Source organism: Harpia harpyja, chromosome 1, assembly GCF_026419915.1.
Source record: "Harpia harpyja isolate bHarHar1 chromosome 1, bHarHar1 primary haplotype, whole genome shotgun sequence".
NCBI classification, from domain to species: Eukaryota; Metazoa; Chordata; class Aves; order Accipitriformes; family Accipitridae; genus Harpia; species Harpia harpyja.
Window position 1 is genome coordinate 8,964,762 of NC_068940.1, and position 15,989 is coordinate 8,980,750.

The 15,989-nt window shown below is 44.2% G+C and overlaps 1 long non-coding RNA gene across 1 annotated transcript in view; it reads right to left on the reverse strand.

The window, feature by feature from the left end:
* Positions 1 to 986: 986 nt before the first annotated feature.
* The window catches only part of LOC128153620 (uncharacterized), a 53,457-nt gene continuing 38,454 nt past the window's right edge, over positions 987 to 15,989 (reverse strand). The window contains exon 3 of the long non-coding RNA XR_008239045.1: positions 987 to 1,204. This is a non-coding gene — a long non-coding RNA (uncharacterized LOC128153620). The remainder of the gene's footprint in view (positions 1,205 to 15,989) is intronic.

The following is a 15,989-nucleotide window of genomic DNA, read 5'->3' on the forward strand; positions in this document are numbered from 1 at the left end:
AATCATTCACTCTCTCTGTTTCACATCCATAATCTGCAGGTAGCAGGGCTGCCCATATCACGTTAGCAACTGTCAGGCTTGCCAAAGCTCACTATCAGCAACAGAGGAGTAACTACCCCACCGGACAATGGTGTGTCTGTGTGTGCCCATCCCTGCACGAGTTTACAGAGGATGAAAGAAACCTCAAAGAGTAATGGGGAAAAAAGAAAACACCCTCTTCCTTGTATAATGACAACAGATTTATACACACACGCATATATATATAAGAATTTGCATCTTTCTTATCGCTCTTGATTACTTACTAAGAAGTTGTGTTTGAGGAACATGTTCAGGTAAAAAGTAAGCCTGACATTATGAGGAAATAGAATTATTTGGGAACTATTGAGCACCCATTTCTTTTTGTCCTTTCCTCCCCACAGCACTGTTGCTCTGAAGCGGTACCTTTACAGGGCAAGTTCCAGCCCTTTTCCTTGAGATTAAGCACAAAAAACTCCAGCTGCAGTGTCTGAATAAAATCCAAGGCTAATAACAAGCCATTTCCCCATTGCAGCACTTGCGTTTGCTAAAGTAAATTACTAAAACCCAGAATAAAGCACAAGGTTAAAGTGGTTACGCTGTGAGAATGTAACAGGCAGATTTGTTACTGCTCTGAATCTCTACACAGACAGAGAAGATTTTTAAGCTACAGATACAGATGAAGTGTAACCTGGTGGGTTACACAGCAATATGTCAACAGGAAAAAGAAATCATCACCCAAATGGCTGGGATGCTACAAACATCAACACAAGGTTTAGCACGTGGCAAGAGGACAAGCTAAACAAAATTCCCAGAAAGATGTACATAGACACATCAAAATCTACTTTAGAGAAAGTATCTTAATTCTGTATATGAATAGCTAGCAGTCCAAAGAGGATCTCTTGTCCTTCGAGTAAAGAGCGATCAGATGCTGTCTGTGCCCTCCTGGGCAAAACCTACCTGAGGCCCACGGCTGCCATCCTGCAGTCCTGCTCTGCAGACCAGAACAGCGATGGCAGAGGTGGCCGAAGCAGCATAAAATACCAGCAGAGGACCCACAGCTGAAGCACAATTATGGTATATGTGGACTTTCCTGTATGATCTCCTCACTGCATGTGGAGACAACGCAGGGTCAATTGCGCGTGTTGCTTCATACTGCATCTGCTGCAATGCTCTCACAGCCACAGAACTGGGGAAAAAAAATACCAATTATACATTGAGGGGACAGACCAGAAAGCACGTTTTCAACTGTCCCATGAAACATTTAACTCAGCCTGGGAGCTGTACACTGGGGCTGCTGTCTTCCCATCTCCTCTGGCTTCAGCAACAGCATATTGCCAATGTCCTTCCATATTGCACATCCTCAAGAGCTCCCCAGGGATCAATCAAGGGGCTCTGTCCGAGCTGAAAGGAACAGCTAGCAAACAAGGTCCACCTTCCCACAGAGACCAAGCACTGCAGGGCAGCTAAGAGCAGGAGGAACTGAGAAGTGACAGATGATCATTTGTAGCTGTCAGCCTGCCCTTCTCCGCACTGGTGCGTAACAGATTTACCCAGGCTGGTTGTTCCGCCCCAAGGAGTGGAAATGACTAGTCAGAACACCCTAAAATCCAATTACAACCCAATTAATGTCCCCACCACTGCCCCCGTGCAAGGCAAGGTAGACCTTCAGGGCAGACACAGCAGCTTGACATCCGCTGACCCCGAGTGAGGGAACTTACTTCCTCTCACAGCACATGCATGCTTCTGTTTCACAAGAGGCACGATCAATCGTATTGACTGAAGGATCTGTAAGCAGCATTTTGAACACTCAGCCTGGACAGTAGGGGACTAGAACAACCTGGAGCATAGCCACTGAGACCCGAGGCTCACATTGCTTACAAGAGAAGTGAATTCCAAAGAAAGCGGCACATAAAAGGTACATTTCGTTGTAACCTTTGCTATGAGAAATCTTGTTGAAAATTAGATCAATGCAGAAGAAAAAAAAAATATTCAGGATTTCCTTTTTAACATGCTAGAGACTAATTGAACAGAGACAGCCTTGTTCAAGCCCTAAGCAACACTTTATGGCACATGAGGGGTATAGATTCACTTTAATTTTATTAGGTAGTTACTTGAAATAAGGTGATTGAGGAAGAGGCTTTATCTAGGGATAAAAGCTCAGCTATTTTTTCCTCCAATATAAAATGTTGCTGTAAGGATGCCAGCCTGAAAAAAACCTACGCTATAATGTAGAGATGCTCCCAATGATTTCGTAAGTGCATGCTGCAGGCATTCAGAGTAGATATAATCACTACATGTCACGCTGGCAACTATGTGGTACTTGCGTCCACTTTGGTGCAGCAAACTACGAAACGTAGCTAAATTAGAGGGAATACAGAAAGGGGCAGTAAGACTGAAAGGGTTTGGAAAACATGAGTGAAAAGGAAAGGTTAAAACAATTGTTTGTTTAGTCAGAGAAAGAAGCAATGAGAGATGATAACAGGTTTCTAAGATGCTTAAAAACCCAACCTTTTACAAGGAAAGGCTTTACACGACCCTTTGTTCATGTATTACCTTGAATGTAATTTTCTGTAAAGAGGATTTAGTTAAATATTAGGGGGAAAGCCTTTCTAACTGTAGGTATAATTAAACAGTAGACTCAGCTACTCAGGGGGTCATGGTATCCTTCTCACTGAAGGGTTTTAAGTTAGAAATTCATCTGTCAGGAGAGTTTAAGTACAGATCCTGCCTAAAAGCTGGTGACGTACGAGATGACTTCCTGAAGGGCACTCCGGTCTTGCGTTTCCGCGGTGCTTCCTAACTTGGATAGATGTCAAATTGGCAATTATCATCCAGGTCCTTACTTCTCCTATTTAGAGAGCTGGCCTCTTGAGCGCTTCAGCTACATTAGCAGGTAACACTCTCGGTGCCCAAGCATCAGTATAAAACAAACCCATTCCACACAAAAACCTGTGTTAATTAACACAGCCATTTTTTTCCTCTCTTGGTTTTTCCACGGGCGTTGACGCCGTCAGCGTGAAAAGCGGCACAAGGCCAGCGCGGCGCCAGGTGGACCTCGGGGCCACCGAGCCCCTGCACTGGGGCGCGGGGCAGTGCCCAGTTGAACAGTGGATCGGTGGGCGCTGCGTGGGTCGTGCTGCACCAAGCCAGCAAGCCAAGCGCGTCAAAAAAAAAAAAAAAGTTAAAAAATAATTTAATTTTTAAAATTACAAGAATTTTTTTGAAAAGTCACCTTTAGCTGGAATAAATCGTAGGAAATCGCTCCCCGCCACACGCCGTTTCTGGGGGGGGGAAGCCCACAGCAAAGCCCCGCGCCCCAAACCCGGGGGGGGGGGGGGGGGGGCGCCGGGGCCGCGCAGGCGGCGGCAGCGCGCCCCCTGGCGGCCGCGCCCCGCCGGCGGCGGGAGCGCGCCCCGGCCGCGGGAGCGCGCCCTCCTGCCTGGCGCGGCGGAGCGGGGGGAAGACTGAATTGACTCTCAGCACTAACGAAAACTCAAGCCCTAGGCAGGCGGGAGCGGGCACGCCGCAGTGCAATCCGTGGGGAGGAGGAGGAGGAGGTGGAGGAGGTGGTCAAAGAGCGAACGGTGCAGTTAACCCCCTCCCAAAACACGGTGGAGGAGAAGGGGAAACCTCCTTCTAGCTGGCTCTTCCCCGAGTCCAAACCCCGACAACAGCGAAGAGGGGTGAGGGAGACCAGGCAGGGGCTGGAGAGGAGGGAAGCGAAGCAGAGGAGACCGCCAGCGCAGAGGAGTACAGAAGGGGGCATCAGGGAAAGATGCTGCGGGGGCAAGCCTGGGGCGGTTTCAACTCACACAGCCAGGAGAGGGTGGATTCATGTCTTTTTTTGAAGTTGCAGGCGTAGCCCCGGCAGTACTTTGCTGTCCTGCCCGCCTGCTGCAACTCCAAGCCAAAGAGTGGCAGAGACCCTAGCGCAGAGACACCCCGCAGCTGCCCTCCGCTGCCCCCTCCTCCCCGCCAGCCTGCTGCGGCTGCGAAGTTACCTGCCGGCCCCTTCCCGTGAGGAACCAGCAGCGCGCCTCCTCCTCCCCACTCCCAGGCTCCTGAAAGAGTGGTTTTCAACCCAGATCCTGCTACCGTAAAGCTTCACTTTAACAGACTAAGTATTCCAAGATCCTGCTGTAATCTGCTGGGACCTGTCGCTGTGAAGTAATTTTGACAACATCCAAACACTAGGAAAACTCACGTAACTTAAAGTTAAAACCAGATAGTCAAAAATTAACATTTCAACCTGAAGTTTCAACTCTGTTTCTAATTTCTATCTTCTGAGAATTGAAATTCAGCTCGGGCTGGTTTCTCGTTTCCATTTAAAATTTACACGCATTTGAAAGCCATCGGGTGCTTGCTTCCACTCTGGATACATTCCCACATCTGCCCATGTTTTCTCCTCAGCAAGACCTATCCCTACTTGGTTTCTTCATTGAAACCCGCTGCGTTGGACTGCCTGCTGAGGCATGTGGGAGGGGAGGAGGTTTGGTCAGTTCGGTGCTGCAGGTGTTTCTCCCCCGGGTCACACTGCATGCTGGACTCTGATCTTGCAGCTAGTTATTTTCTGTTAATGACTCCTATGGAGCTGGAGGCATGAGTCTACCAATAAAATTCGAACATTATCATCATCCCATTATGTGACAGAGTATAGCTTCCCCACAATTTAATTTAGCTGTTTAAACAAGCACAAGCCTCACAGAATGTTTGTCCTCTGATTACTCTAGAGATGGTTCAGTGATACCAACTTCCTAAAAGAGATTCAAGGACAGCAGAATAAAACAATACAAAAAGCTCTATTGATTTCCAAATTCCAACCCGTGGGAGGTCACTTAACTGAGGAAAAAGTTACTTGTTTGTTTCTCTCCATGTAGGGCTGGTAACAACACACACACACACACACACACACACACCCCCCCCACAAGTCCACTCCAACTGGCAGAGGGAACTGCAAGCACCTAATAGTTTCAGCTTCCTGCTTTGGAAGCATCTTTGTTGAACCAAGCCAAGTCCCCCCCTCACCATCCTCACTCCCATAGGTCCTAGATTCAAGAAAATGTATCTGGAATATCTGACAGCATTTATTTAGTTTAGGAAAAAGACAGATTCTTAGAAACAGCTCATGTTTCCAGTTTAATTTTTCTAGTTAAAACAGTCCTTTTTCATGGTCATGACCATATCAAGCTAAGCTCTATACAACCCCTATGTAACCCATTCTAAAGGAGTACAGGGGGGTCCTGTTTCCCTCCAGGAGGATCACATGAGAACCGGGGATCCTTCTTACAGCTGCAAGGTAAGAGATTTCAGCCTGCATTTCATGCTTTCAGCACTGCAGCTGCAACCCCCATTTTGCAAAGTTCACTTCTTAGAAACACTGTGCAACAAACCCACCTCATCTCCTATTTTCAAGGTCTTCCCAAAGAACGTGTGTTTGAGAATCTGCCCACATACAACTTAAAAATCATGGTCTGGTTTAACCTATTTAAGAATACCTGCACCCTGTCATTTCCCAACTCTGACTTACTTTGCATGCTTTCTGCTGAGCGCTGCCTGCATGCCTACCATAATAAAGGGGTCTTCCCTAAGTGCAAAGGGAACCAAAGGTTGTTTACAGACAAACCAATCTGGGCAAGTAGATACGGTCTTCATTTTGTTCACTTAGTCTCTAACTCTAAAGAGCATTCAAAAGTGGCAAGAAAGCTAGACAAGGAAAAACATCCAGACGTTAGATCACATAGCCTGGATCTGTGTATTTCTTATGCTCCCAAGAGACTGGTTCTGAAAACCTCAACAGAGCCTATGGGTTTACTTACTTTCACTACCATTTGTCTACAAAGAACTGTAAATACAGAGTGGCCACCTCCTTGTAGCTCCGAGGGAAGTTGTACTTAAGCAACTAGGAGATCCTCACTACATCAGCTCTACTACTGGGAGCCTAAAAAGCCTAAAGAACTATCTATCCAGGGAAAAACTAGACCTGCAGCCTGCTTGGACGTGTGAAGTTAAAAAATACAAGGGCATAATATATGAAACTGAATGATGACAGCTTGATCAACACCCAGGCAGGAGGAACTCCATCAGGACTTTGAGGGGAAAACAAATGATAACACCTGAATCACCAACAGATCTCCTTTTACTAACCAAGTCCCACTGATGTCAGTTTGACATAGAGAAGGCAGAACTGTCTTGGCATCGAGTGCCAGAGACCCTACAGCATTCCTTCATCTTCAAGTTTTCAATAAATTAGAAAACTCCAGCCACACAGCTGTCAACTTTTCTACAATTTACAGACCTCAGCATTTTTTAACAGAGGTGCTGACTCCTGCAGGGTAGATTTAAGCCCCATGATAAGAGACTTGCCTCTCTTACTTACATTTAGCAGATCCTTCAGAAGTCATCCCAGGCCTTCAGAAGTCCATGGACCACAAGTTAAATACTATCCCAGGCACGAGTATATGCTTCATAGCCTGGAAAACGTAGCACAACTGGGCAGGCAGCCAGAGTCAGTCTTCAGACTTTTTTTTGTGTGTGTGACTGGCATGACTTAAATACATCCCTTTTATTTATTTATATGAGATGCTCTTGTGACAGAATGGGGAGGATTTACAGAGAGATGTTAAATATCTGCTCAGCTCTTCCCCATCATCTGTATCATGCTGGCATAGTGCCCTGCAGAAAGCACGAGAGCCTATCCGCTTGCATCCTTTGCTAGCAGTAGATTGCCAGTCAGTCCAGAATATACCCTAGGTATATTAGTGTGATCCTCATAGGTGATGCTCAGGGGGTGTTGTACTATGATTCTATATATGAATCCTTGTGATGTCATGGATGCTACTGATTGATGTTTGAATTAGTGTATCAATATTTATGCCTATATGTCAATATGAAATAGACAGATGTATATAATACTTACCAAAGTACCTACTGCTTTAGGAGAGTTATAAACAGATAAGTGACTGAAACAATTAATTTAAAGTTTACACACATCTCTTAGACTATTCACATTGACTTAAGGACCGTGCTGTGAGAAGCAGTTATGCAGACTGAAGTGCACGCCCTCATTATTCTAGCTGGAGTCCAGTCTGCACTTGTGCTCACCCCAGTGCCCTGCAGAACTTCTTCGTTCTCCTGCTCCACAGGCACATATTAAAGCTATTTCCAAACTCTTTATTGCAGGGGCTTGTGTGACAAGGGTCTGGGTGAGAAGGAAGGGACAGACAAACCAGGTTGTTCTACATTCCACACAATATGGAACAGTATCTGTCCTTTTTTTTTTTTTTCCCTCCAGATGCATAGAATAATTGCTGTGATGGAATTAAAATAAAAACATACCCATGAATGTCAAACAATGTGAACCATCACTGTTTTCCTTAAGTTACAAGATATTTGTGTGAGGCAAGTCTCAGAAATAACAACATTTCAAACAGGAAAAAAAGTGATTCTACTGCTTGTAGACAACTTGTTTCCATCTTTGGATCCTGTTCATAGTAATCGGTCCCTTGAAGACTGGATAACTGGATTTCTCTGGACACCAGTCCCTGCAGTCCACTGCTTTCCTTTGCCCTCTTATCAGAGCATCATTCCCTGGTATTCCCAAAGAACCTGTGTGCTTTCTGTCTGAGCCATTTGCAGCACTCTTCTCACAAAGAGGACAGCCAGACAGAACATCTTTCTCTTTCCTTCTATTAGGGCACGTTACTCAGCAATATCCTTTGGCTGAAGACAGCAGCCTTGCAGCCAAACACTGATTTATGTAAGACTTGGCTAATAGTTTGAAAATGCTTTTTCCTTGAAAAGTTCCCTAAAAAAGTGCACATCTGTTATATCTCTGCTCCTACCTGTTCAGCAGAATAATACCAAAATGCAAATTCTGTTCAGGAACTGAACGCGTTGCCGCTGCAGGCAGAGCCAGAGTCTTCTGGGGGGCAAAGATAGCTACTCTACCCAAAGGGAAGGCAGTTCCTGGACAACACACTGGAGCACAGACTTCACACCTACATATGCCCCATACACACAGCTCAGCTGGGAGATTGGAAAAAGGCCCTCAGAAATACCCCTGACAACCCATGATGTAACAAGTCACATTTTCTAAAGCACGCAGTGAACTACTGCCAACTTTTTTTGTTTGGTTGGTCATTTTAAGTGTTTGAGGATTAAGTCATTTGAGTTGGGCAAGCAAAGTACACTCGCACATTTACTAATTACCCAGCTAATTTGTACCTTGTTCACAAACAAAAGCAGCTCTCTCCCGCTACAGGAATCTCTCATGCATTTAGAGATGAATACCCAAGAGATAACCTGCTATTTCAGGACCACAAATCACAAGGTCTATCGCTCGGATGAAAAAAGAGATCCCCAAGATCCTGCCCCCAGCATTGGCAGAGAATTCAAGGCTGCACTGAAAAACTGTTTCAGTCTCCCTGGTTTCTCCATTCAGAACCTGGTTCCTGAAGATTTGCCAATATAGAGCAAGGCAACTAAACACAGTTGTTCCTGTTTAGTAAGCAGTGATCGGGTAATAGAAAGAATCTGTAAAACTGACAGAAGACATAAGAGCTCTCTAAATGCCAAACATCCAGCCTGTATTACAAGTTTTTCAGCTATGACTCCATGGCTACATCTGTAGTGTAGCCTGGAGTGATGCTCAGCTGTTGGATCTGTGCACGTATGCTAGTCATGATATGCTAAGATCCAGGTATATTCCAACCCTCCCATACACCCACACTTCATTTCTCAGGTAGAAAACTCTTGTGCACAGGTGGGAGAGAAGCCATGCTTGTCCCAGTTGCAGGCCATGCATCAGAGGACAATCCTTACAGTCTAGAAACAGATTTACAGAGGCCAGAGCCTTGACATCCAGTAAGATTTATGGTCACCAAATGCTTCCTTTGGCCTGGGATTCCTAAAATGCTGCACTAGTCCCTGAAAATATCATGACCAGCAGCACAGAAAGTGCTGAATAAGGAAGACAGCATGACTGTAAAAGCAAAGAAGCTCCCAGGGCCAGGAGCAATGGGAGATATCACTTCCTACATGTGAAACAAGTAACAGCATGAGCCAGGAAGAGAGCAGTGAAGACAGACATGCAAGATCAGGGGAATTCCTTCTTGAACAAAAGGAGAGAAAAGCAGCCCAGACATGTGAACCCTGGAAGAAGCAAGCAGGGGAGGGGGAGAAAACTGGTTTCCCCAATCTCCTCCATAACCCCTCATAATTCCTAAAATAGTAGGGGCACTAAAGCAACTAAGAAAAGAAAAAATTGCTATTTAACATAATCTGAAATTGTGCTGTACTCATTTTTCTCTTTGTTTTCAATTTTGTAATTAAGTACTTCATTGTGTGCTATGCTAGAATCACAGCGTTTTCATTTTAAGCATGAACAGTGTTAAGAGCGACTGAAGCAAGCAGCGCCTCTAAATAGCAGAGTGCCATAGACAAACTCCTTGGGTGTTTAGAGGCACTAGGCCGTACTCCCCATCTCACTGATGGTGTCAAGTGCACAGATACAGATAGGTTTTCCTCTGCTGGGTGTTAGCCAACATCCTCTTCTCCCCCCAGCCCTCGAGCAGGAACGAGACAGCTCCCAGCTTCCTATCATCACAGATACTTTGCCTGCTATCTAATTTTCAAGCAAACAAATCTAACTCTGCCCTCCTCTGGGTAAAGAACAGGGTGCAATGCACACATTAAATACCTTGTTTAAAATCAGATCCTCTGCCAAAGGGATGCTTCTTAATGACATTTTCTGTCAGACACCACCACCACAGATTGCATCCTCTGTATCCTGGAAGAGACCAGCTACAAGGGAAACATTTGCCCCCAGTTTTTAGACAAGCAGCCTGTCTCTGTGCTATCAGTCTGCTCCAAGATAGTGATGGAAAGAGAAAAAACCTCTAAGACTCTCCCACGCTGATTTTAATACACAGTATGCTAGCTGGTAGACTAGGCTTTTGTACCAGAAGAGATTAATCAGGATCTGCAGTAGCACAGACAAGGACGTGCATGTGTTCTGCTGCCTATAAATAGGCTCTCCACTTAACAAAAACACAACCCAAACAGCCAGCTGTTAACAGCTAGACCACAGAGTCTAGGCAGCAATTGTTGTGCAACCTACTCATGCTTCAATTGGCAAATGATGTACAGATTAATGTTTGATAAGAGGTGATAACATTAACATGATCTCTGAAGAGGCAGGAGCGAAACATGCTAAGCATGAAAACACACTTTGAACTAATGTTCAGTGGGGCTGGGAGCAGGGCTTTCCAAAAGTGGCCATTTTTCCCCCCCCCACAGATACCACTGGCAGTTTTGGCAAGAACAGCAGGGACTAGCAAAGAGAGGAAGGCTACCTCCATGCCTAGGGGCTTGTCTATGCCCTTGAGTCTTACCTCTGTCACAGGTTTCCTATGTGATGAGTTACCCAACTCCAAGCTAAAGATTCAGCAGTGCCCTACCTACAGGGGTATTCCAAGGATGAATGTATTGAAGACAGAACAAGCCAAACTCTTCTCCTAGCCCTAGATATGGTCATTGCAGAGCAGACTTGGGTCAGGGAACAGGAATGCAGACAACAGTTTGTGTTATGCTAAGCTCAGCTGAGTCTGCCAGTTTTAAAGGACCAGCCCAAGAAAGCCATACTGCAGGTACCCTACAACCAAAAGAAGTTTGATCAGGTCCTGGAAGAGCCAGTGCTTCTGGAAAACACTGTTTCTGCTTGATGCAGACTACTGCCAGGTCCCCACCAGCAGTCCAGTACCTTTGTGTCATTCTAAGTCCCGTGTATTGACCTGACTGTTTGCAAAGCAGGACAAAGATTCACAAGGCCAAGCTGGTTTGATTTCCCAATTAAAAAAAAAAAAAAAAAAACAACAAAAAAAACCAACAAAACCCCCAAAACCCAACAAACCACACAACACAAAAAAACCCACCAACACCAAAAAACCCACAAACCATAAAACTTTCCTTCAGTGAAACATCTGAACCCTGTCTCAGGGTTGATTTCATTGAAGATTTGGTCCAAAAGGCTAAGCAAGGTTACCCCCACACCCCTGGGCTGCCATGTACCTTACATGATGGGGCCCCTCTGACACAAAACACAGCCCTTCTGCCAAGACTGTGCCATGTCTTGTGCCCTGTGACAAACAGGTGGTTGACACTTGCTGACTTGATCTCAGTTCTGTGGTTAAGCTGGAGTTGAAGCTGCTGTTTCATCTAGTTTGTATCGCCTGTGCCAGAATGCTTGCACCCCTGGCAGGCAAGTCTAGTTTTAAGTGTTTGCACCAGCTATACAGCAGAGGTCCTTCATCACATGAAACAACAGCTTTGATACCAGAACACCCATGTAAATAAAATACAGCATAACCTTCCCAACTTCTTGCCTTTTTTTTTTTTTTAAATTAGGGTGGATAACAAGAAGGAAAGAAGATCTTTACAGCTCAATAATTAAAGCCCTGGGATATTTCCCATTATGCATGCCAATATGGCTTCCAGTCTTAGACCAGTCTTTGACTGCAACAACTTCCCAGGCTTCAGAAGCAAGACTCTGCTTTAAGTGAGCAAAAGCAGAATTATGCTGAGAATTCAGAAACAGCAACTATTACAGAAACAAAACAAAAAATCCATCCACATCTGGAACGACCCAAGAAGCTTAAAACTCTCTTAAACAGGTGCTGCTGAATTTAGCCATGGTAAATGCAAATTGTCACCGTTCCTTCTCCACCTTGCTTTCAGCCAGAGGTTACTGCTCCTATAACAGCAGCGGCAAAATATTGTTCTTGTATGTAGTCTTCACAGGCAGCTTATGGCAAGATGTTGGCTGTATGCAAGAATGTAATGCTGTAAAAGATCACAGCAAAACCTGCCAGATCTTACCTGTCAGAGCTCTTAGAGAAAACTACTAAGGCCACACTTTGAAATTTATTCTAGCACTATTATTCTAAAAGCTGTCATAAACTTTATGAAGGACAGAGAGTGGTTACTCTCTCAACACCCAGCATAGACAACCTCTAACTAAGGGCAAATTGTGTTGTAAAGGTTTGCATAAAATGACAAGCTGCATTAAAAGCTTGAAATTCCTTTCAGAGGAAGCTAAATATAAGTCAATATATATCTTAGAAGAGCAGCACGGGGGCAGGGGAAGTAATTGATGGTCGAAGGCCAGAGGGCACTTTTTACTTCTTCTGGCTGTGAAGCTCTCACCTGGGAACTGTTTTTGACATCTAAAGATATTTTTCTTTCTCAGTGCTCGAGAGTGCACGTCAGATACCCATCAGTGCTAGAATAGGCACAGCGTGAAATACTTTGAGAAGCTGACATTATATCAATAAGCCATATGTTCTTCTTTAACGGCCACAATGGGAGTCCCTTGTAAACAACAGGAGAAATTATCATGGCTATTTAAAGGCTGAACATTTGCTTAATTTACTCTAAAGAGCAACATTACTAGTACCATTATGTTGGTCATATGTTAAGCTATATACAGCATTAAAGATCTATGGTGACAGGTATACAAACCAAATCAGAGTCCCAAATGGACTGAAATCCATTTGCAGTCTTCCTTTACAGGAATGCAAGTTCCAGAGCTCATAACATGACTGAATGATTTTATCAATGTATTTTTCATCTTTATATTGTGATTACAGCTGAGGGTCCCTGCTCGCAAATGCACAACAAAACATCATTTCCCCTCCCAATATCACCACCATGCATTGTTATAAATGCTCCAGGACAAACTGCTAAAACATTCCTGCAAGGCTTTATAAAAGTCATAAAGGCTGGATCTTCACAAGTGTTCGAACTGCACTGAAATCCCTCATTTTTAAATATGTTTTTGTATGTATATTTCAGTTTTCTTAAAGAAAACTATCTAAACAGAGTAACCTGCAATTATGCTTTCCTTTTACAATAACTCTAGCACTTCTGCTAATCAGGAAAATGCAGATTCTGGATGCACTTGCCAAATTTAGACAGTTCTACAGTTTCACATTTTACATATCTATTCTCAGATAACTGCTGAAATAATATCCTTTAGTGACTAACTCACCAAATTGCACATGTTATCACCCTCAACAACAGCAGGTTCTCAGGCACATAACTTCTTTTCTGTAATAACGAAGCCAGTGTGGAGTGGGAAAAATACACAAATGCACACTAGGAAAAAAAAAAATAAAGTAACTCCACCAAACATCAGCCACACGAGTTTTAAAAGTGAGCAATCAGAATACAAGGCAAGATTTTGACTGTGTTTGCATTTTGCTTTTTCCATTTACTGCAGTAACAGACTGTTCTGTTGCACTCACACAGCTCTTCACCAGTTAAACTTGCAAAACCCAAAGTCATTTGCAGAGGGAAATCAGCAGAGCAGCTGTCAACAGAAGAGTAAACTTGATGGTCCCATTATCATTGTCCAAGCAAAATGTTGATTTAGAAACTCCAGCAACCTGGCAAGGCTTACCAAAGGATCTGCAAGCCCACTGCAAACTTCTATTGTAAGGTTTCACGTTAGGATTTCACCTCTGATTGATCACACGTCAGAGAAGCATGGGATTGTTGTATTCTGCATTCCTAAGAGACAACATCTCACACATAGAAGGTAGTACCTAGTCTAAGAATCAGTTAAATCTTCAGGAAGAGTGTTTGATCAGGAGTTAAGAAAGACACAAGTCTCCTGCTGTCCCTTTACACAGGGGACATTTTCCATCCTAACACAAGACCAACCAGCTTCTTATGTCTCAGCGCCCATTGTTCTGGGCACCTGACAGAAACAGCCCAGGCTCTGCACTGTAATGCTTATTTCTAAAGCTGGTATTTCAAGCACTCACAGTTCCAGGGCATAGCTTAAAGAGCTCTTCTCTGATGCAATAATTTTTGTTGTTGTGTTTTAGACTGTTCCCCAGCACAGTCTTGCTGACTTCTTTCAAAAAAGCATGAAGCTGTGTCCATGCTCATATGGTTGTACTGGTTTGTCATCCTTCCTTAGTAAATTAGAAAAAAGTCATCCATGAAGTGAGCTGGGGAAATAGCATCATACTGTGCTCTCCTGTGTAATGTTGCAGCACACTACTAAAAATAGCTGCTGCCTTCCACTCCAGAGATGGAGGCTTCCTGAGAACAAGGCATTCCTACACTCAGGGTATACACATGATACACAGCAGTCTGGTATACCACCACTTGTCCATATGCAAAGTGAGTAGATTTGTAATATTTCTCCAACCTAAAAGCTATGCCAGCCACGCAGCTAGTATGCTTCTAGTAAACACTCTTCAGCCACCTCCCCCTGCCACTCGAGCAGTTGTGTTTTAACTCCTGGGTTTTTTAATTCTATCTCCACAACTGCTGAAGCAGCATTATGTTTCTGCTAATCTTTTTTGAAATATAAGAAAGTGAAAAATGTTTCAGGAGAAATTTTGGAACCTCTTTGGATGGTTTGGAGAGTTTTTGGTTTGTTTGGGGTTTTTTTTTCCCCCGTTTTAAAGCAGATTTTGTTTAAATAGAAGCAAACAACAAGTTTTTGATCTCAGCTCTCATACAAATCTGGACCATTCCCCATTTACACAGAAAAGTGGAATCAATCTATTTCTGAACAGCTTTAGGACTGAAAACACTCTCTGCGTAGAAGAATAGCAGAGGACTTCAGGAATCGAGTGTGAAAAACACCTAAGTAAGAGGGAATATTTAGCTGATTCTTAGACTGCATATCTACAAAATTTGTTCCCACATACTACTTTACACAAGAATGTCTAAAACTCTTAGCAGGGCAACCTCAATTCTACACAGACTTATGCAAACAAAGTTACAGCCCCTGTCCCACAACAAAACAAAACAGATGAAACAGAAGTACCTCTGGGCAAAGATAGGCAAAGCATGAAGGTCCCTCACTCTGAAGGGGGGAGAAGCTGGAGGGATGACAAAGGGACTGGACCCACTGAATCAAGGGATGGAAGAAGTGATCACAAAAGATTAAAATATAAATATACGACTAGGAACTAATTACAGATAAAAGAGGCTAGGAGTCTGAAGGAAGTTGCCATTGAGCAGAGGAGCAAAGCTGTGGCACAGCTTCGTAGAAACTCTGACAATTTTGCATTAAACATCTGCTAAAATGGTATTTGGTCACTGTGCAAAAAGTATGTTTATGGTCTGTTGCTTACAGTAATGATGGACTGTGTTTGGCAATGCAGTATACCCCTTCCTGCACTGTGCACCTAGGAGACTCAGGAGATGAGCAGGGCTGGCTTCATCTCATTGCATGGCCAGTCTCCCAGCAGCACAGAAGTGCCACCAGGAACAAGTAGCTGCTCACCTCATCTCTACTGCCTGCTCAGAGAGCACAAGAGGCCAGTGCTTTGCCTGTTCAAATTCAGGAAAACTGTTTGAAGAGCTTTGCTCAGCACAGCCAGCATTCTGTGAACAGCAGCAGAGCTCTAATTAACAGCACAGACTTCATCTCAGCAAACTGTTGTAAAAGAAATTTTAAAAGTACATGAATACTCCAAGTTTAATCCATAAGGCAAAGAGCTGAATCACAGACTCTGACAAGGCAGTCCCTGGAAAGCAGCTATATTGTATGCTCCATTTCTCATTCCAGGAGCATCCTAAGTCCAGTGTGTAGCAGCTCTATATGCAGATAAGCTGAAAGAAGAATACCAGTTTCACCCATGAGGAAAGTTCAAATCTGGAGTCTAATTAACTTCACAAATCTCCCTTACCTCTAGCATGGGAAAGTTGCAGTCAAGTCAGGTAGTCTCTCTTTATTTCTGCCAGACATCTAGACTCCAGACAATGGCATTTCTCCTGAGCCCTTTCACAAAGCCCAGACTGCAGTCAGGAACAAGCGAGGACACCAGCTGACCCGGGCCGGAGGGCCGTCCACCATCCCGGGTCACCTCGGAGCCAGGTGGTGCTCTCTTGGGACAGCACTCTTCCAGGAGCAGAGCTGTCTTGTCCCGCAAAAGGAGCTTTAGCATCAC